The 23656-nt window shown below is 33.7% G+C and overlaps 1 long non-coding RNA gene across 1 annotated transcript in view; it reads right to left on the bottom strand.

Annotated features, from left to right (window-relative positions):
* LOC148281510 (uncharacterized) overlaps positions 1-19071 on the bottom strand; it is a 172120-nt gene extending 153049 nt beyond the window's left edge. Inside the window, exon 1 of the long non-coding RNA XR_015822342.1 lies at positions 18872-19071. This is a non-coding gene — a long non-coding RNA (uncharacterized LOC148281510). The remainder of the gene's footprint in view (positions 1-18871) is intronic.
* Between the last annotated feature and the right edge of the window lie 4585 nt (positions 19072-23656).

Below are 23656 nucleotides of genomic sequence, written 5' to 3'. Positions count from 1 at the left end.
CCTCGGCACGGGAAACCCCAGCGAGGTCACATTATTTTTATTATCAATTATAGTTTGTAAGCGAAAAATATGAATAAATAATCAGAAACGCTATTATTAATATGTCAAAAAATATTTTATCGAATACACTACTGTTTTAAATTTTAATAACACTTCCGAGAAAAATCTACCCTTTTATATATTTCTAATTCACGACCAATGGAGTAAGCAAGATAAACAACACTTGCCGCGCGCACCCCATTGTCGTGCATCGGTTGTGAACCCATTTTCGAAACAAAGACAAACCTGTTAAAAAATGATCTCGCACAGCGATCTCAAGGCGCATTATTTTAACAGTAATTATTGAAACGCCATAATTATGATAGTTTTTTTTGTCAATTGCGGGGCAAAGTGCCCTATTATATATAATATCAAACATTCCACTTATATGCGTGCTTAACAAAAATTGAGTAAAATGTGTTTTAGAATTTGTTTCAACAGAGAGGGAAAACGTTTTTACCGAGGGAGTATGGAAGTTTGAGCATTTACAGGGCTTATGACCTGTCATTGGCTGTTTTAAATGACCACTTTACACACTGTAATATTCACCGTTTAACGTATGTTTAAACATCCTAATTCTATAAAGAGTCAGTGGTATAAAACATTTTCAAAAATAGTAAAATAATAATATTTTACTAACAACAATATTTTGAGTTTGTCCACATTTTTGTAGACAAGGACTGGATTCAACTCCCTGGGGAGCTGTTTATATTAACATATTACAACAGAGATGAAGAACATTTAAGAGAAGGTAATATAGAAGTCTAGGCATCTACAGGGCTTATGACCTGTCAATAGGAAGCAGGGCCGTGCTTTTTACCACAATGGACCAAAACTGTGGAAATAGACGGAGATGACAAATCAATTGTCAATAGTGTGGTTTTTAACCTATGTAACCTACACTTAAGATAATATTTAGTTTTATATAAATTACCCTTACACTGTATAATATTCACCAGTCTGAAGATGCCCATTAGAGGGTGAAAGCGCTAATTGGTCAAAATAAATAAGTGGAAGTGTACCAAGTATTTTTTAAATTAATAACTTATATGGAAATATAAGTTATTACATCATTATAATGGAATTCCATCAAGAATTGTCAATAAATAATTTAAATGAAATGATATAAATGAAAATATATAATTGTATTATAATTTCTTGACAATTAAAAGGAGAAAAAAATAGTAGGCATTAGTTTTTTACTGATCCTCGTATTATTTTATTTATGCTTTATTAGGTTACTTCTCAAGAACTAATAAAAAAAATTAACATCACATTTTATATTAAAAAATATCCACATTATTTATTTCCATTCATTTTATTTCTTAAGAACTAATTGCAAAATTTCAAACCTTTGTACAATGAGTTATGAGACTGTTTTTCTCCTCATTAGTAAGCTTTACTTTTTTTATATAATGGTTTCGTATGTGTGGTATCGATAATAATAAAAAAATTATGTTACTCTTATTTATTTCATGAATGAAAATTAGATGCCTGATTTTTCTTAGGGGAAAATTAAATTTATGACCAATATGACAAATAATTTAAAATTGTAGGGCCCCAAGAGTTGTAAGGGAATAATAAGGTAGACATGTTTTTCCATCGTAATGAGAAAACTTTACGCGTAAATTAAAATGCGCCCACGTAAAAGGGCACAAGCATACAAACTAAAAAAAGTGTAATAAAGGAAAAATGGTACATATATTATAGAAACAAGTACCATTGAAAATCGTCGCTTTTGTGAAATAAGCATCGTTTCAATAAAAATAAAACAATAAAATAGATTTAATAGAGCTTTGTCTAAAAGATTTCGTTGGATTTCTCGTACTCTAAAAAACACAAAATTACGTACATCCTTCCACGCGGGCGCAATCCAATTATTGACAACCCCTGGCGAGATTTAATGCAATAAATTAACATAAGACACAAAATATAGGCCAATAAGTTGAATAAATGGAAGAATCCACCAATCCTAATATTATAAATGCGAGAGTGTGTCTGTCTGCTTGTTTGTGTTTTCTTCTCGTGGCAACGGAGCAAGCGGTCAACGTGATTTTTTGCATGGGTGTTTCCGGAGAGCTGAGAAATATCATAGGCTACTTTTCATCCAGAAAAAATATCACTCCTTCGGAAAAATTCTCAGTTGAATATCACCGGGAGAGCCTCGACCCAAGGTGCCCCCTCTTCACACCTACGGGCTCTTGCCGTCCCGGAAAACCGACGGTGACGATCCTCCGGCCTCATTCGGCGGAACTAAGGGACGCGGAATAGACGTGTGCGTAGGCGAGAGTGTTGGCTAGCGATAGGGTCTCCTAGAGGGGTTTGGTAATGTTTGTGTGCTCAATTTATTGGTGGACGTGCAAAATAATAAATAATAATAATAATGTTTATATAATTATGTTACAACAGAGATGAAGAACATTTAAAAGAAGGTAATATAGGTCTAGGCATCTACAGGGCTTATACCTGTCAATGGCTGGTTTAAGTGACCACTTTACACACTGTGTAACATTCACCATTCTGTCCATATTTGAACATGTATATTCCTTCAATTATTTTATCTGTTGATGTTTGTGAAGTTCCATTCGGGATTTGATAGAATAATTTGCTTTCACAAACATTTTTATTCTAAAAATATATAATTGCCTTATAGCCAAGATCTCAAATTCCTCAAATAACTGACGCTAGGGTACCTGAATGAGCGCCCTTGAGGTGATTTTCACAAAAATGGCGCTGTATAAATTACCCAAACACACACACAGTGGGCTTTTTAAAAAATATTTTAATTACTGATTTTTTAGCAGATTCGAGAGGTTTTAATATCGATTTATTAGTGCCTCCCCATCCTATTGTGCCATAAGTTATAATTGAGTTACATAAAATAAAATATAGTTATTTGAGTTTAATTAGGGATAAGATGTTACGTATTGACTTGAAGATATGGGAAAGTTTTCTAATTTTTTGTGTTATATATTCTATGTGTTCTGTCCATTTAAAATATTTATCAATAATTATTCCCAAATATTTTATATGGTGTAATGATTCAAGTATTTCAGAGCATATTTTTAATTGTAGGTTTTGTTTAGGCTGTCCCACTGTGGTTTTACTATATGTTTTATATTTTGTTTTTTACAATACTATGTTTATTCTAGTGGTTAAAATATAAATGTTACCAAATCAAAAGTTAGAATGATACTTCGTATCAAGATGGTATTAAAAATATTGGTAAAGTGAGAGGGTGTTTTTGTCCCCGACTGCGTTTTGACTTACAAAATAAAAGTCACATAGAATCCAATCCAAAGCTCATAGATACTGTGTAACATTGCGGGTAGGTGGCGTATTTATAGAACTTTTAATATATTTCGCATTCACCACAGAAAGACGCTCGCCGGGTGGGTAGGCAGTAGGCGGTATGTACTAGGTACACCTCGCTGTACAAAGTAGAAAGATAAAGGCGGGGAAAAAATCAAAGGAACACAAAGGAGAAACAGGCACACAAGGACGCGGTTATCTTTTATCAATCTCATATCAAAGGTACCCCACTCCACCCCTGGCCTTTGTGGGGGGACAGAGACGGACGTACGGAGGAATACGCGAACATCTCGTCGGCTCGCTCTACCCCGGGTAGGAAACCGAACTCCGCCCAATTACACTACACATCAATCCCGGGATAATTGGCTGATACTGGCGATGATAGACAGATGTGCAGAGTAAAATATTAACAGAATGTCACTGTGATGCCATAGTTTGTTAGAAAAACGATAGTAAGCGTTTTTTCATGCATGTTAAAAATTAAAACAATAGAAAAAATATGCATACTATTTAACTTTTGCCTGAAGGAAAAATAATCATTTGAATTTTGAGTACCGTATTTTGCGGACGATAAGACGCATCGGACCATAAGACGTACCCCAAAATGCATCTATATTTTTTTGTGAAAAAAAATGTTTTGGACGATAAGACGCATCGGACCATAAGACGCGCCCCAATTTTTAGTTGAATTTTCAGAGCAAAAAAGTGCGTCTTATGGTCCGAAAATTACGGTTTCTAGCACCTCAATTTTTAAAAGTAATTACAATTATTTTACTATTCCTTTTAGACATTTATTTATCTTCTACACCTACCACACACGCAGTGGACGGGCGGTTAAATTTAGATTGTTTTGGGAATATCCTTGCCAAACATTTTTCTAACCTCGAAATTAAGTCATGAACTTGAACATTCGAACACCGGCCAAAAGTTTATAAAAAGAAGTACTCAGGACAGATCATTCTCTTTTACACGCCGACAGCCTCCCGACGAATACGTGCCATTTAATATCTTAAGCTCTTTATTACAAATTATTATTACCGTTGTAAACACAGTGAAAAATAGAGAAGTAAACTTCATCGAGTATCATTTATCATGACCTACATAATTTTAAACAAATAATTACCAATTATTCATATTAAAAGCATTAACTTTGTGGTTTAACATTTTAATAAATGTTATTAAATATGCCTATGTCTGCTGGTTTTAAGACATACCCGTCTCTTCGCCAGGACACCAATTAAACTAACATTTAAACTAATATCAAATCGGGACAATCTTCTAACGGATAATATCCCGACAAATTTCTATCATTGTTCTAACACACAAAACAAACTGAATACAGTGTGAATTATTTTTAATAATTGTTTTAATCCTTTTCTTTGGCTATGGGAAACATATTATAATCGTTAAACAACTACGCATGTGATTTTCTTCAACATTACATGAGAGCGGTTTAATGTTTTTTTTGACACTTTATATCACAACTTGATATTGTCGATGTCGCATTTTTCGCACATCCGTCGTTGTTCTACGATCACGACGATATGTCATTTTTTCTCATGAACTAAAACCCGAGTAAAACCGCATTCAGTTAAAACTGTTTTACCATATTTTATAAATTTATAACTGCATTATCAGAATTCAGAATAATTTTTTTTTTGTTTTTTTTTTTGTTTTGCCAAGATAAGGGTTTAAGATGTTTATTTTACAGAATAATAAAAAACAAACGAAAACTTTCATTATAATTTTTGGAATCCCGGAAATGGAATTTTTCTCTCTCTCCAGAACCAATATCAAAATGATGCAGGATCTTTAGTATTCCATTATTAATAAAGTTGTACCACTAGAAGTATTCAATCAGAGATAACAAAAGACAAAAGACAAATCATTCAAAACTCTGCCAGTGTGATTCTGCATCATTTTAAAGCAGTATTATTCCTATATTTTAAAAAATTATCATAATCATAACACTCGCTTTACTTACAATTATGGTTTAGTGATCCCTAAAATTAGTAATAAATGTGGCAGTAGAACATTGAATTATATTGCCTTACATTTTTAATTTAATTCCAACTGACCTTATATTTAATAATATTCGTTCTAAGAAAAAAATTAAAAAATGTTCTATAAATAATGTGTTCAAATTTGATTTATGTGTATATGATTTTTTTCATGGTATACAATTTGTTTTTCTTTTTATTTTTTTATTTTTTTGATTGAGTTGATACAGTCTACTTACTGCTCCTTATTTTGACTGTAATTGTTTATGTAAAGATATTTATTTTTAAGTAGGATTAATATTTATTTAGGTAAACTTCACCAATAAGCCAGAAAAAGAGGCTTGGTGAGGTTTTTGTATTTTGTATTCGGTGAGGTTGGTGTACTTCTTTATTACTACTACCATCACGCCATTTCCCCGTAGGGGTAGGCAGAGGGACTGGACCGCCACACACCTCTATCCTGGCATACATTTCTAGCTTCTTCCACATTCATACATCTTGTCATACATGCCCTTCGGTTCTGTCTGCTTTCGACATGACCAGACTTAAGATTTTGGTTTATCTGATCGTGTCACGTCTTCTTTGGTCGCCCTCGTCTCACGTTACCGTTCATTTTCGCCATATATACTTGTTTTACCATTCTTTCGTCGTCCATTAGTTCTGCACGACCAAACCATCTCAGAGACCCTTTCTTAATCTTATCAGTTATACTTGAATCAGATTTACACTTTCACCTGATTTTATCATTCGTAACCCTGTCATACATTGCTTTCCCACACATTCGTCGAAGAGATCGCATTTCAGCCGCGTTCACTCGGCTTTCATCTTTCTTCTGCCAGTTCCATGTTTCACTTCCATATATAAGTGTTGGGACTAAAACTCCGTCGTGCACTGCCAGTTTAGCTTCGATTGACATATTTTTATTAGCAATTACTGTGCTTAGTACCCTGTTCATTTTGTTGCCCGCATTCACTCACCTTTCAACATCTTTTTCTACTCTTCCATCTCTCGATCTTCTCTCGTGATGTATCTTAATTTTTATTACTGTGTACTTTTAAAATGAAATAAATTGAAAAAAAAATAAAAAATTGCGATCCCGGATCCGCATTACCGTTTTTGGAAAAAAAACCTGAGAAAAGTGCAATCCGGGATCGTGCTTTTCTCAGGTTGGGTTCCCGGAATCGCAACTTTATCCCGGGATAGTGCTCCTGCCTCGCGGGAAGGAGACAGCACCGTCACCTTCCAGTCCCGCTCATTCTCGTGTGACGAAGGCACTAAACCCGAGGCCAGACAGCAGACGATACAACTGTCGCGCCTCCTCCTCGACTACGTATTAAGTATGGACAATTATTAGCGCGTACGATTTTTTATGCAAATATGGAAGGGCAGTAACACGTGCACCCAAAGCGGCTTAAATTATTTTAACGGGCTTGAAGTGCAGGGTAATATTTTCTTTGTTTTTTTTATTCACATTCTTTTCTTTTAAAAAATATTGGGTGTTAACACATTGACATATTAATACATAGACGCGCTTTATAGAGTAAAATATTTTAATACACAACGTACTCATAGTTAATAAGTTTGTTTATTTGAAACAGGGCTGCATTTGACGAGCATACATATGCTACCAAAAATAAGGGGATACTCATTTTTTAAACAAAAAAAGTTTGTATTTTAACGTTAACAATCCATATTCGTTCTTAGTGAGTGCCAATCAGATACATTCCTTAAATTCCTTGTAATTCCAACACATTTATTTCTTTTCACTAGATTTTGGGGAGTGCAAAAATAATATTAACTAACATGTATTATTTTTCATTATGTATTTTTGTATAATTTAATTTAGTACGTACTATTATTTGGCATATGATTTATTGCTCCTATTTCTTACTATAGTATTGAGTGAGTTTCTACAAAACATATCTCAATTATCATTTCAATTATGTTTTTATATATATATTATTTTTCTGTTGATTTCAATGATACTCTTAATTTGTTTTTTTTTTAATACTACTATATTTTACTATTATTTTGTTGATTTTAATGATACCATTATTTTGTATATTTGATTATGTGTGATTCTTAATTTGTATAATTTATATTTTAAAAATTATTTCTGATTTTCTTTTTTGCATTGTATTCTTCGGAATTTTATTATTTTTTACATTTACCTTTTTTTCTAGATTGTTATTCTATGTCATTATAATTTGATCTAATTAATTTTACTATGAATTTTTATTGTTATTTATTGTGGCTTGACACGGGCATAGCCTAAAAAGCCTTAATAGGTACATTAATATTTAAACTAGTGTAATTTTGTAAATAAATAAATAATATTTTAAAAACTTATTTTTTCAATTTCTATACTTCTTCATGGACCAGATGGATTTACCAAGAATATTTTGAGTTTGTCAAAATGTTTGTAGACAAGGGCTGGATTCAACTCCTTGGGGAGCTGTTTATAATAACTCATTGCAACAGAGATGAAGAACATTTTAGAGAAGGTAATATGGAAGTCTAGGCATCTACAGGGCTTATGACCTGTCAATGGCTGGTTTAAGTGGCCACTTTACACACTGTGTAACATTCACCATTCTGCCCATATTTGCCCAAGTATGCTTCCTTGAGGGACACCAGATGAAATTTCGGTTTCGTCGCTAGATTTATTATTAATCTTTACTATTTGCTTTCTGTTTTTCATGTAACTTTAGAACAGTTCCAATTCCTTATTAAGGATTCCTATATTCCTAAGTTTTTCAAAAAGTATGTCGTGTTTAATAGTATCGAAGGCTTTGCATACATCGAGGAAAATACCTTTAAATTTTTCTCCTTTGTCAAGATTGTCGTTTATGTAGCTCGTTATTTTGGCTATTGACAAATTGATTAGGAGATAGTGTGGATTTTTTTCAAGATAGGTAATTAATTGTTTTTTTATAACCTTTTCCACTATTTAAGACAGGGTGTTTGACATTGACAGGTCATAAGCCCTGTAGATGCCTAGACTTCTTTATTACTTTATATTAAATGTTCTTCATCTCTGTTGTAATGTGTTAATTAAAAAAAGAAATGTCATTCGCGCTAACCAGTATACCATGAGGCGCACATCAGAAACCTGTTGAAAGCACGATGTCGATATAACGCACGTGTCGATTGTCGATAAACAAGCTAGGATAGTAACACATTACTTAAGCAGTCAAGTACAGCTTCATAGGGTGGAAGGAATCTCCTGCTCCTGTTTTGTCTTGCGGTACACAGTACACAGTCCATAAACTAAGTAAGCGGCGACAGGAAGTACGGCCAGAGCCGCATCGGGTATTTACCTATGTTTTAGAATGTGTTAAGTGTGTCTAAATCTTTGTAGAAAAAAAATTGGGTTGTTTTCCGAAACTGACTATTTACAAAAAAAAAATTAATCGCTCATAAAGGAGTGTTATTTTGTTTTTTTTATATAAGTCAAATAGCAAAGGAGGGTGAGTGCCGGGAACGGAGTGAACGGTGCACTTAAATCAACCTTGGAAAATAAATGTTTGTCGCAAGAGGCAAAATTACCAGCTCACAACGGAGTCCTGGTCCCGACAATTTTTTATTTGTTTATTTAACTTTTTGTACATGATGTTATTTGTACATTGGCGGGTTTATTGCCAAATGGCAATTTCTTCCAACCAGCCAATAAAATAAAAGTTATATTTTTATAATTCAAGTTACAGAACATATTCAATAGAAAAAAAATATTGAAAAGCTTAAGATATACAAAAATAGAAATAAACGTATTTGTTTATAAATTACCATAAATCAAAACTATTACTCAATTGGAAAAAGGAAAAAGGAAAGGAGGAGAGATTAAGGAAGAGAAAGGAGATGTTTCTTCAGACGATGATGTGTGGGAGCGAAGTATGGACTTGGAAAAACAGGGATGAAAGTAGGCTGAATGCTGTCGAAATGCGATCTCTCGGGCGAATGTGTAGTAAAACTATGTACGATAGATGCACAGATGTTGAGCTCTGTACATTATGCAAAGCTGAGACAGGCATTATCGACAAAATCAAGGAGCTCTGCGCTGGATTGGACATGTAGAACGAATGGACAGAGAAAGAACGGCTAAGAATATTTACAATGTGAATGTTGATGGACGTAGAAATAGAGGAAGACCGAGAAAGACATGGCATGACCAAATCCAACAAATACTTGAAGATGGACATGTCAAAAGTCGGAATAATCGGCGCGCGTGCATGAGAAGATGTATGAATGAAAAGGAAGCGAGATATGTATGCAAAGAAAGAGTGATGTGACGTTCTATCCTCTCTGCCTTACGGAGAAACAGCGTGATGGTTTGTTGTTGTCAAAAATCGACATTTTTAATTATGGATTGTTTGAAGTAAAAAAAAATGTTCATACAAGTCTTAGTCTTTGAAGAACAGTGGTATAAAAAACGTGACACATATTTAATGTTTTTTTTTTTAATTATTAATATATTGAAAGCGAATTTTTTTTCAATGTTATAATAATTAATCCACATTATTCCTCCTTTTTTGAATTTTTACATTATAAAAAAAATCTTAGTTTTGTGATGATTTTCTTTTTATTTTTCATTTGTTTTAGAAACGCGCCGATAAACTCTTATTTATAATTGGTTTGGCGCGATCTAGGCATTGTTAACATTTGTTTATAAATTTTGATAAATCGGGTTGTTGTCCCGTGGCTACTGTTGCGGACTCACGAATCAGAGGTCCGAGGTTACTCCAACTTGGTATACATTTTCTAACAGTGAGTTATTTACAACTCGTTGAAAATGGCCCCACAATCGAAATATTTGGGTAATTATAAGAACGCTATTTTTTTTTTTTTTTTTAATAAAAAACTACATATTTTGAATTCGTAAATTTTTTTGTAGACACCAACTGGATTCAACCCTCTGGGGAGTTATTAACATTAATATACAGGGTGTTATTTAAACCCTGTCACATCCGAAACCACGATGATCAGTATGGGCAAGAAGACATGTTGACATACACCCTGTATATTACAACAGAGATGAAGAACATTTTATAGAAGGTAATATAGAAGTGTAGGCATTTTCAGGGCCTATGACCTGTCATTGGCTGATTTAAGTGGCCACACACACTGTGTTACATTCACCATTCTGCTTATGTTTGAACATCTATATTCCTTCTATTCTTCCATTCCTAAAGTGTAAAGTTGCCAATTAAACCAGGCAAGGACAGGTCATAAACCCTGTAAATGCCTAGACTTCTATGTTCTCGTCTATAAAATGTTATTCATCTTTGTTGTAATATATTAATGTTACTAACTTCCAAGGGGGTTGAATTCAGTTCTTGTCTACAAAAATTTGTACAAACTCAAAATACTGTTTTTTTATTATTTTTCATTTATCAAAATTTAAACACAAGGGTTAACAATACCTAGATCGCGCCCAACTAATAATAAATAAAAGTTTATCGGCGCGTTTCTAATACAAATATATAAAAAAACAGGAAACTATCACAAAATATCAAATAAACACAAAAAATCAATAATAGTTAGATTTTTAAAAAAAAAGGAAAAATAATATTGATTAATTACAGCATTGGTAATACGATATAAATGATACCTTTTCGCTAAAATAAGTCCCCAGTCTCTGACTGATTTCAAGAGTTGTTTACTTCCTTGCTGGCATGCTGGTAGTCAAATTTATACCACCTGGAAAAGGGTATTCCATTATATATTTTTTTATTAAAATAAAAAGCTGCGCGTCAAAGACTTAATAAGATATTATAAAACCACAAAAAAAAAATTAAACTAAAACAGCGTATGTTTTTGACAACAGAATCTAGATTAGGACCTTTGTGCGTTGAAGATAATAAACAGTTTGAGATCCCTCCTGTACAGATTTAAAATTATTATTGTTGAATCTTTTCTTAAAATTAAAAAAATAAATATTGTCCAATGCCCGCCTGTTACCGCCAGCCGCGATGAACCTAAAAATACCGCGGCAGGAGTAGTTGAGCCGTGATTTTTGTAAATAATGCCGACCAGTCCAGCGCGGGTGGGCGCCCGACCCGCACCGCCCCGTCCCGCCCAGGGCACGAGGGGTGCCGGGTACCGGGTACCCCGTAGTGGTCGCATTCTACGGTGACCTCCGCCATAGTCTATACTCCGCATCTCCATACATCACCAGGTCACAATCATGGCGACTCCGACTACTCAAACCGGGATTCACGTATTAGACATGTACCGAATATGGCATTGGTCCCTAATATGAGATGACGGTGTTTCTCAAAAACTAAGCAAGAACGCCCTCTATGACCCAGCGTACCCCCTACCGACCGACCAAAACATGCAGTGTTGCCAATGCTAATTTTCCAAATTCCCCAAAAATCTAGATCGAATTACCCAAATGGGGAGAAAACAAAGTCCCGATTCCCCACATAATTGTCTCAAGAAAGAAAACACAGTTTTGATAAAATATGTATACAATAACATGAAATAAAAACTGGCTAGAATCGTGAGTGTAGCGAGGGTTCACCATCGGTAACTTTAAAATTTATGCACATATAATATTACCAATTACAATGGGAACTTAACATTTATCTTAAATTTTATCTAAAAAATAAAATTAAGTTTTCTGTATGAAAAGCATAGTATGCATATTTTTCTTTCTTTTAAAAATGTTCAATTATAGATTACCGATGAAGATACTTTAAATGTTTGTGCAAATATACTCATTTTCGTACACAAATATCGTTTTTTTCTTTATACAGTCGAAGACAACTCTGTCAACTTCCCATTGTCATCGGGGCCCTGAAGTGTAAGATTCATTACCTTACCTTACACTACTACTTACCATCACGCCATTTCCCCGTAGGGGTGGGCAGAGAGAATGGACCGCCACAAACGTCTATCCTGGCATACAATCCTAGCTTCTTCCACATTCATACATCTTGTCATACATGCCCTTCGGTTCTGTCTGCTTTTGACATGACCAGACTTAAGATTTTGGTTTATCTGATCATGCCACGTCTTCCTTGGTCGTCCTCGTCTCACGTTGCCGATCATTTTCGCCATATATACTTGTTTTCCCATTCTTTCGTCGTCCATTCGTTCTACGTGACCAAACCACCTCAGAGTTCTTAATCTTATCAATTATATTTGTATCAGATTTACACTCTCGCCTGATTTCATCATTCTTACCTTACATGTAACAAAAATTATCTAGATACACTGCGACTGGAGTGGCAAATGCCAACGCAGTGCCCTATGAACCATTGGGTGTGGATAGAGAAATTACGATGATAAAATTTAAGATTAAATTACTATTTTTGAAACCAAATAAGTGAAAATATCATGTCTTCGTCTTGGATTCCCAAAGTTTATAATAATAATATAAATTATTTATCAATTAAAATGTACAATTAAATTAAAAATACAAATAAAATATTTAAAATAAAGGCATACATGACTAATGGCCGGACTTATTGCCGGTAGCAATTTCTTAGTGTGACCAATAAAATAAAAAAATACAAAAACAATAAAAAATAAATTCAATAAAAAGTTAACAAAATATATACTGTAAAAATGTTATATTAGATTGTGATGCTTAGTGCTTAGATTATTTACATTAAAATTTACTCAGTTTCATCTTCTAAATATTCATTTATACTATAGTAACATTTATCGACTAAAACGTAGTCCGTGTTTCTACCGTCTTTACCTCGTACTGGAGCTGTCAGGAGACAGGTCTGGCCCGGATATCCCGTGCCTCATTCCGGATGTGGGGACAGAGTGGGGGGCAGATAAGTGGGAGTAGTACGCTGTCTAATGTAGATGGATGGGTTTAGAGACTAGTCGGGTGATAAATTTATGTTTAAAACAAAACCGTACAAAAACTGTACTTCATAGTCCTAACGCTCCTATATACCTCCGTGAAAAATTATCCGGTCGTGGTTATGTGTTAATGGGTAAGTATTTGCGGCTTAATTCATTAGTATGAGCTCGCCAGCATAGATGTTCATCCATCAGTACTCCTAGATTATTTACAGATAAATGTCGAGAGTATCTACCAGGGCCCCGATGGCAATGGGAAGTTAACATTTATCTACAAAGTACAGTCGGCCTGGTGGCGTAATGGTCAGCGCGTTCGCCTACCATGCAAGAGGTCTCGGGTTCGATTCCCGAGATGGTTGATATGAAATATTTATTTAAAAGGGTTTTTTCACACTAGAATATTTCATAGTCCCTGGACTGGTACCTGAAGCGTAAGACTGATCATCTTACCTTAATGTTACAAAAGTTATCGAGATACGCTGCGATAGGTGTGCCAATGCACCATTAGGGTCGGAAAGGGAATGATGATGATGAAGTAAAATTAAGTTTTCTGTATGAAAAACAGAATATGCATACATTTTTGTTCTAAACATGTTCAATTGTCGGTTACCGACGAATAAACTTTAAATGTTCATGCAAATATACTCATTTTCGTGCACAAAATCGGTCCTTCTTTAACTCTCCCTTTCCGGTGATGTGTAGCTAATACACATTGCATCTAATAACTTTAATATCTCCATAAATATAATATTAATGGTGGGTTGTGATTGTCGGTATTACTTTGTTACACTTTTACGTATCGGTAAAAATTATTTTTTATTGAATAATTAATGCTTACGGGAACATAAAAAGCGTTTTATCAAAAATCGGAGATATCACCAATACAATAGAAAGTTTACCAATGTGTCGCATGTTGCGTTCGTAGTAAAAGAGTAATCCTAATATATCATTGTCTCGCACACTCTTTACGTCTCACTCTCGATAATACGGGTATATTTGGGGAGCGCAAGAGACAATTTTTATGCGTCACACGCGCGAACAGCAAATTTTCTTCTACTTCTCCCAGACGCCCGTTAGCTGCGTTAGTAGCTACCCGGCTTTCGTTGTGGGCGGTTCTTTTGCGCGCACCGAGAGCATGATTTAATGTTTTTTTCATGGAATTAGATTGAAAATATAATCACTTTTGACTTCAACTAAAAATAATTGAAGCAATTGCCGATGAATATTACACTTTTACGATTTAAAATCTCTCATTTTTCGCATGTGTAGTGACTACACAGCACCGTAACGCGCGGATGTTTTTAGGACAGTAAGGGAAAGGTTAAAGACAGTCGAAGATAACTCTGTTAACTTCCCATTGTAATCGGGGCCCGGATACTCTCGACATTTATCACGACTTGGCAACAAATATCGAGTGTGTTTGTAGACACTTACTAGGCACCTTAGCGGACAATAAACGGTATTGCGAAATCTGCGGATTTTCGCGATTGATGGTGGCTGGGATCCGTAATGAACAGAAGGAAGAGTAATGGATGCGGTGAAAGACAATATGTGCAGGCGGTCGTGGGCTCTGCCAACACCAGCGGGTGACCTTTCACAGCTCACGCTACTCCGCTCTCTGACACGTGATGGAGACTAATTTTTATAGGCGATAATCATTATTTATACCCACACAAAAAGAGCCAACACGCAAAATGTTTTCGTGTTCATTACACCGCCGCCGCGCCGATTTCGTGATGATTAGAGATTGTGAAACCGATTACTTTTTTTGTTTTAGACTCATTATTCAGCCGACTTCACGCATTGGCTTACGACTATGACCCATATAAAACACACAACAGTCATACTTATTATTGACTCAATTATAAAGCGCCAGGCCTGTGTCCGGGCGGGTGAAAAATACAGTTCTGTGTGTGAAAACTGTGAAATAGTGACCGACCGAAACAAGATTTTTAGCTGAAACCGAAATCGAATTTCGGCTTCTGTTCTAATTTTAGCAGAAACCAAAACTATTCAAATATGTTAAGTCACTTCAAAACTATTCAAATATGTTAAGTCACTTCAAAACTATTCAAATATGTTAAGTCACTTCAAAACTATTCAAATATGTTAAGTCACTTCAAAACTATTCAATTATGTTAAGTCACTTCAAAACTATTCAAATATGTTAAGTCACCTCAAAACGCCCAAAACTAGGCGTTTTTATCATTAAAATTTACGAGTTCAATAAAATTAGTGGTAAATAAAATACACAATGAAATAAGAGGCATAAATTGTATTATTCAATTGGTTTATTTTTTGCGCTTTTTGGTTCGTTGTTATTTTATTTTATTTTATTTGGGAAATCAACAGTTCTGCATACATATTTTTAGTAAACAAACAGATATAGTGTATAAACTCAGAACTAATAACAGATTTCCACATAGTATACAAAGTTAGTAAAGAAAATATATTACATATCAAATAAATACATACAATTTATACATATAAAAATGTTATTTTCATGTACTCAATAATCAAAGATTTTTTAAATATTTATTTTAAGAACATTAAGTTACTGTAAATTGGGCGGGATAAGGACAAGAATGCCTGAAGAGAGGATAAGGAGGGGAGAGGAGATGTACATATTTATTATTATGATGTCTACTAAGTTACATAATACATTTTTAGTGTAAACTTTAAATCTGACAGAGTGATGTTTGTGTAATCTATATTTTTAAATTTTGTATTGTACATTGAAAAAGTCCTACGAAAAAAAGCATTTTTAACATACGATGTTTTACTTATTGGTACATGAAACAGGTGGTACCGTCTACAAATCCTGGCTGGCACATGTATTGTTATTAAACCAAGCAGCTCTGTACAGTCAACCATTCCTGTCATAACATGTTTATGTTATACATATAACTTATATGTAAAAATTCTTCAATGTACGCAATAGGCACTTTAACTTACTAATTATAAAGGAATTACAAAAATATAAATACGAGTATGAAAGATCTTAGAATTGCTAACTATAACCAACGAATCTCATGGAATGATGACTATTGTCCATGCGATGATATTTCTTCACAGAGTATCGAACATGTGTTATTTCAGTGCCTATTTTTCAGTTTACAACGCCATAATCTTGAAGCAGAATGCAGGAAAGATGGAATATCCTTAACAGATATCCACACTGTCGTTAAAAGTAGTTATCACGCGCCATTGTTCTTGGACTTAGCAACAATGGTGATTGGACTCATGAAGGTAATAAAACAAAATCAGTGATCGAACATCCCATTTCCAAGACAAACAAAAACGATTTTTTCCGAGTACCTTAGCCTTGTATATGACACGTAAGGCTACTGTCCAAATATACGGTCCAAATATATTAAAAATATTTAAAAAACAATCACAAAATCAGTCTAGTTTTTATTTTTATGTTAGACAATGGCAATACAAAAACGAATTATTTGAACGGACAACAATCCAATATCTCTAATTATGCTTTTTTTTTATATGTGAATAGTAATGTATATATTTGTTTAATCGCTTCAAGCTCTCCAAGATCGACAGCTGCCCATGCGACGATGAAACTCCTCAAGATGTCCCTCACCTGTTGATGCATTGCCCCCTTTTCAGCTTTCAAAGACAACAGCTGGAGGCGCGATGCAGAAGCTTGGGTGAAGATCTATGCGACATCCCATCGGTGATAGGTAATAAAGAACTCACACGAGAGGTAGTATTATACATGGTCAATATAGTGCAGGCAATTGGTAAAATAAACCAAAGTCGGGAAAAAAATGCCGAACACTCCTCTAGTGGAACGGAAGGCCTGTTGACTATTGCCAACAGGCCGGCTTCTCCTGAAGAGTTTTGAGTGGTTTCCTCTCCACATGAGCAAATGCTGAGAAGTTCCTGATTGCAGCACATTAGTATATCCCTCCTGATCTCAACAGTTTAGATAAATTTAAAGAAATTTAATTGCAGAAAAATCCACTTTTGAATTATAAACCTTGTATATTATAAGCAATGTAAATAATAAAGCAACTCCTATATAAAAATAAATATATATTTGGACTCGTTTTACTAGCCAGAAACTGGTCGAAACCGAAGTTTCGGTCGGTCACTACTGTGGAATAGAAAAAGAACGGACGAGTGTTTCCGACTTTTTCAGGATTTTTACCAATGCAGTGCCCTATGTACCATCAGGTGCAGATAAAGGTTTGATGATGATGATAAAGCGCCAATATAAGACGTTTTATTTAAACAACGAAATAAATTTAATATATCAAATTCGTAATATATTGAAACTTTTAACTTAAATTCGCATTTTGAGCTTTGCTCGCGTTTTATGGAAAGTTAAATCAGTCGAAAGGTAGTCAAAGCTAAGAATATGCGTTTTATTTATTTTATTACACTACCTGTAAAAGGTGGTTTCCTACCATTTACAATGCGGGAAAATTTAACACCCAACGTAACACAGGCGAACGTTTTTTATCATAAAATAAATATAAATTAATTATTTTATTATGTTTGTTGAATGCAATATTACCAAATACGGAAAAATAGTTAGCCTTTGGTTATAATGTGAAAATAAAGGGGGGTTTAGACGTGCCCTCGATGAATATTGGCAGGAACTTGTGATAAAATTATCTTGAAAGATCTCTCAAAGAAACGCCGACAGGCAAACAGACGAGGTAGCGAGTAGGAACCGCCATAAATATTTACTTCCAGCTAGAAACCAGGTATTTAGTACATAGTCTGAGTAGGTATGCATCCACGAATCTGTATAAGTATATGCAACCATAGTAAAATTTATAATAATGTGAAGGATAATAATATTCACCGTTAGGTAGAAAATCTGGAGACAAGAGTAGGAACTTAATTTTACGATATTTTATTACTTACCACTTCTTTCGTTCTAATTTCAAAAATATATCTGGAAAAAAATAAGTGAAGATCTAAAAGAAAATATGACAGTTCGTAATGCGCGGTTGTTTAGTTTTGTCGTGGATTTTATTGTTAAAGTTTTAATTAACCGTTTCTCTAAGGATAATCAACACTTTTGATCTATATGAAGACACTGTCGCGAAGAAGAGTGTACGTAAGTAGGTATATGAAAATACATTTATCCTTAACTTTTTTGGACGACAAACGTCAAACTTCCAAAGAGCGGAAAAGTTTCTCAACCCGTATTTTCGAGTTTTTTAAGTACCCTTATTGAAAGTTTATACCGATTCAGGTTCTTTAAGATGAAGATTATCTGTAGACGGAAGACAAACATTCCAAAACAGAAAACTGCACGCTTGAAGTTTGTGATTGTAAACACTTCAAAGTTTTTGACATGTATTTTTCGGTAAAATTTACCACAGGGCAACTCGTTCTCAAAGTGAACGCAAATAGTTATCGAATTAAGTATTTAAAAACAGTTTTTTTATTTAATGAAGCAACCCGTCCAACATCAACTGAAGTAATAAACTCTGTACGTACCAACATAAAAAATAGCCACAAGGTAAACCTAACCTTACAAGCTGAGATGCGGTTATAAAAATACAATAACTCCGCCAGAATTTTCTGACTCATCCGTGCTAATATCGCGTGAAATAAGCGGAAAATAGATACAAACATACTTTTAAATGAGTTTGCAAGTAAATGAAAAGTGGTTAATTATAGAAGTTTGTCGGAATCTTCAAAGAAGCTTCATACTTTCTTACCTCAGCGGCACCTGATATCCCGAAGTAATCCAATGAGTTCCTCAAGTAACAAATATACACTAAAAATCACTATTTAATCCGTAAAAAGAAGGCACCATAGAATAAAAAGACACACTTAACACTTAAATTAATTAACTCACTATTTAAAAACATCAAGAAAACAATATTGTCAACACAAAACAAAAAGCATTCACGCACTTGACGTCGCGCTCGCCATGGTGTTGATGTACGCCAGCGCTATCTGGTGTTTTAATTATTAACTACGCTTTTAAATTGTGTTCCAAAACAAAAAAACAATATTTTGAAATCGATGGCGGTTACTGGTTACAATATTATGATCAACAAACGATTTTGATAAATAGTATTTATCAGAATATTTATTTTTAGCAAAGAAAAAACTCTTTTCTAAACGTTATTAAAAATTTGTATATAAACACTTACCTACTTTTCTATGTTTACTGGTTTCTATGTCTATACAAATATTTAATAACATTTAGTAAAATGTTTAACCACAAAGTTAATGCTTTAAATATTAGTAATAAAAAACTCTTTAATGGTTATATTGTTTTTGTGTACTTATTTGAAAAACATTTACTGTTATTGAAAAATGATATCTTTTTTAAGTTTCTCTGGTTTATTACATCATTTTGGCGGTACTTGGTAATTTAAAAAATCTCATAAAATCGTTGAGTGTTAAATCACACAGATTTCAGATTAACCATCATAATAACCTTAGAGTGATTACACTCTGCTGGTTATAGAGCCGCCCATATGGACAAAAACCATTCCATGATTATCAATCACGAAGTTAGCTACAGCTTACAGCAACACAACGGGCCATAGGTATTCAGAAACCAAAAATTTTGAACTCTTTAGTTATATGCAAAGAACGAAAGGGCTCCTCTATAAGTAGGCGAATTGTTACTCTGAGATAATAACCCAGGAAAATTCATTGTGCATCTGAACTACCACGAAAATATGATAATTTTAAATTTTATCCTTCATACACTAGATGCAGCATTAAGCACCCATTCAACCTAAGTTCCGAAACCTAACTTATAGTCAGTTACGTGAAGCAGCGTAAAAATGTGTGACATACAGCTTTGAATTCGCAGTAAACTGGCATAGATAGTGAGTCTTTTTTACTTTACTACGTGTTTTGCTTGCCAATTTTTCGGAACGTAATTTCAAACAATCGTTATATGAAGCATCGTCTCTATTTGATTATACCTCAGTATATTTTATAGTGTTTTTCAATAATTTATAAAATAACTGTGAAATGCAAACATACTATCATAAATTATAACACGTCTTAGGTATGGTAGGTGTTTACCATTACTTTTTCAAGTATTTTGTTAGAAACATTAGGTACTACTTACCATCATGCCATGTAAACTTGTGTAACCATTTTCTCGCCTATTTTTTTTTTTTTTAAATAACAAAAAATAAAAACATTTACCTTTCCAGTGTTCAACTTTTTCCGATTCCTCTATTTTTCCATACATTTTAATTTTAATTTTAAATTACTTCTTAAGCCTCTGATTTTACTTGATATTTTCCCTTTTGTACAAAAATTTCCAGTACACAGGGAAAAACTTTTAAAGAGTATTACGGAAATTTGTTTTTTTTTAAATACGATTTGGCATACTTTTCGGGTATATTTTATAATATTAAAACCCGACATTATAAACTACATACCATCAAGCCATTCTCTTTTAAGAGTAGGCAGAAGGGATGTAACGTCATAAGCATTCAATGTGCCTTTATAATTGAGACCTTTAATTACTTGCCAATTTTGCACTTATTCAAAATATTTTCTTTATAATTGTAAAAGCTATATGTTTTCTTTAAAAATGTGTTAGATCACAACGATCATACCCTCAAGATGAATAATATATAGAGATGAATAGTCATTTTAATTAATGATCATATACCTAGACAGACATTAATTATACTATCATATATACAGATATTGCAGAAAACAATAAAGAAGTCATTAGAAGACAAGGCTGTGAGGGTATTAGAAGCAAACTTATAAATCTCCACCAAAAACGGAAAATTAGTTATTGATACCAAAATAAACTATACATAAAAATCTATCTTCGGTGAATTTTCTGTCGAGGTTACCTACCCTTAGCTGGAGGGGTCCCGTTTTATGGCGCCGGACACTCGCCATTCATCCTCTCCCTATCTGCTATGGCACTGACGTTAATGCCAGTGGCCACATTGCCCAGGGCTCGCGGGGCCAAAGAGACCACTCATGGACGCTAGGGAGTAGGACTATTGGTAGTGTTGCTGATGGAATGCAACTGCGGCATTACACTGCATTTTATATGTACATATTTTCCAGCAAAATATGCACCACCGCAGCCCTACCAAAATTTGAGCCCCATGTAAATAAAGTGTTAAATAAATATGTACATAAAGTGTTAAATAAATATGTATATAAAATACCAACCTAAATAATAGCGTAATTCAAAACCGTTTCTAAATCTTGCAAAAACATATTTCAATTATACTTCTTGACACCGCAAAATAAGCATTCTCCATTGAGTTAGTGAAGCATAATCAGAAATCTTACAATTCTTTTTTAATTTTTTTTCGCAAATATCTCAGTAACTCCTTCAACGGAGATTTCTAAGTTTGCTTCCAATACCCTCATATACATAACTAGGTGAGTAGATTTTCACAGTCACTGTTATCAATGAGTATCATCTTTTTTGAGCGAGTTGCAGGAGTCGTTTTCACATAGTTCAGCCTAAAGATAGCTCCTGCAACGGTCACCGAAATGTCAGAACGAATCTAACCTAAACGGGATCACCCAGGAGACGATCCGTAAGTATGTAACTATCCATATGTATCTAGATAAAATTCTAAGAGGATTAAAAACACATTTATATTTAGTTTTGATTGAAACTAATAATGGGGGGTCAGAAATAAAATGCAGAATTAGAAAGCACACCTTTATTATTGTTTATTTATAAATTAACACAAATGGCACACTTAAACCTGAACAATTCTTATTGTTCTGAGTATTTTCAACATGAACACACAATAATATAACATAATGCACCCTAATAATTATGAAATTTCAAACAAACCCTAGATGTTTTTATTACGAGTTCTTAAGTGGTCTGAAAGTTTTGAAAATATATAAACCAATGAGAAAATTAAATCTATTGGTTTGTATTTTGTTCAAGAATTATACTTATGAATGTATTTATTGCATTTTGGAAGACCAGGTGAACGGAGGAAGAAAATATTATTGTTATGACTTCTTAGTTTTAAAATGAGAGTATACAGTCGAGGAGTCCCAATTTATAAATAACATGTTAATGGTGCCACTTTAAGAGGTCATTAAATTATCCTTAAAGATAGAAAAAAAACTATTCAAAATCAAACTAAAAGCAGGTTTTTTTAATAAATAATAAGAAGTACGGTAGAGGAAATACAATACCTTGTATCAAAACGTATAAATGCCAACAAATTAGAGAGAAAAAACACTTAAAAATTGCTAACATAGCTAAAAATAAATAATTATTATAATATATTGTTTACATATATTATTCAACCTTGCAATAGGACGAAGAACAGACTTAATGCATCAATATCTTTGGTAATAGAGGCAGCTATTTAATAAATTGTTGTTTGAGCCCTACATTACATTTCTCATACAAAATATGCCATAGTAATAGCAACACATTGGCTACGAATGGACTAAAGGTGCTGACGCTGTACAAGTTAAAATAATCACTAACATTTATTTATTTTACGTGACAACCAATGCTTATTTTATTGTCAAACATTATGTGTGTATATTATATTAATTCATGTAGTGCTAGATATCTGCTATCACTTTTTATAAATATGTAAATTAACCCCAGTTTATAGGATCATCTGTATAAGAATAAAAAATGTCTTAATCCTGGTTCAATACAAAGTTGCTTATTTACAATATTTTAAAAACGATGACTTCGTTACTCTAGATATTCTAAAAACTAGGACACAATACCAAAGGCATCATTGTATTAAATGAAAAAGGGTTCACATATTAACTTATATGTTTTTCTAGGCTTGAAGCCCAAAAAAGCAAAATAAAAAGTACGGTCAATTGAAAATAGCAATGGTGTTCATACATTATAAATTCTCGATTAGGGATTTATATAAAATATTAATATTGATTCCATTATCTAGTTATAAATACATAATTAATAAAGATGAATTCCATAAATCATATTGACCTCTAATCGAAAATTAAATTAATTAATTTTTGTATGAAAACACACCTTAAAGCCTTAGCAGGTAACTTCTCTGAGACTCTGAACATTGATCATACACCAATCGCTGGCTGAATGCAGAACTATTATATGTCACAATCACGGGAGATCGCTATCGACCACAATGAATGTGTTTAAGCTGAGCATTGAAGGAAAAACGGCCACAATACGAGGAGAGACACAACAAAGTAATTTTGCAGTGAGACAACGCTGATCCACATGTTGCAAGGCCAGTCAAAACATACTTGGAAACGCTTAAATGGGAAGTCCTACTCCACCCGCCGCATTCACCAAACATTGCTCCTTCTGATTACCGCTTGTTTTGATCGATGACTCATGGCCTGGCTGAGCACCACTTCTATCCTTACGAAGTTGCCGATAAATGGCCCGATTCGCGGATAACCTCAAAAGATGAGTCATTCAATCAAAATGGCAATCATGTGCTGCTAGAAATATGAAAGAAAGTAGTTGCTAGCGATGGACAATACTTTCAATTACATGTTCTTTA

The sequence above is a fragment of the Micrasema longulum genome, unplaced genomic scaffold (genome assembly GCF_059751315.1).
Source record: "Micrasema longulum isolate JH-2025_06_02 unplaced genomic scaffold, ASM5975131v1 h1tg000452l, whole genome shotgun sequence".
Lineage (NCBI taxonomy): Eukaryota > Metazoa > Arthropoda > Insecta > Trichoptera > Brachycentridae > Micrasema > Micrasema longulum.
Note: the sequence above shows the minus strand (reverse complement) of the source record. Positions and strands in the feature narration are given on the sequence as shown.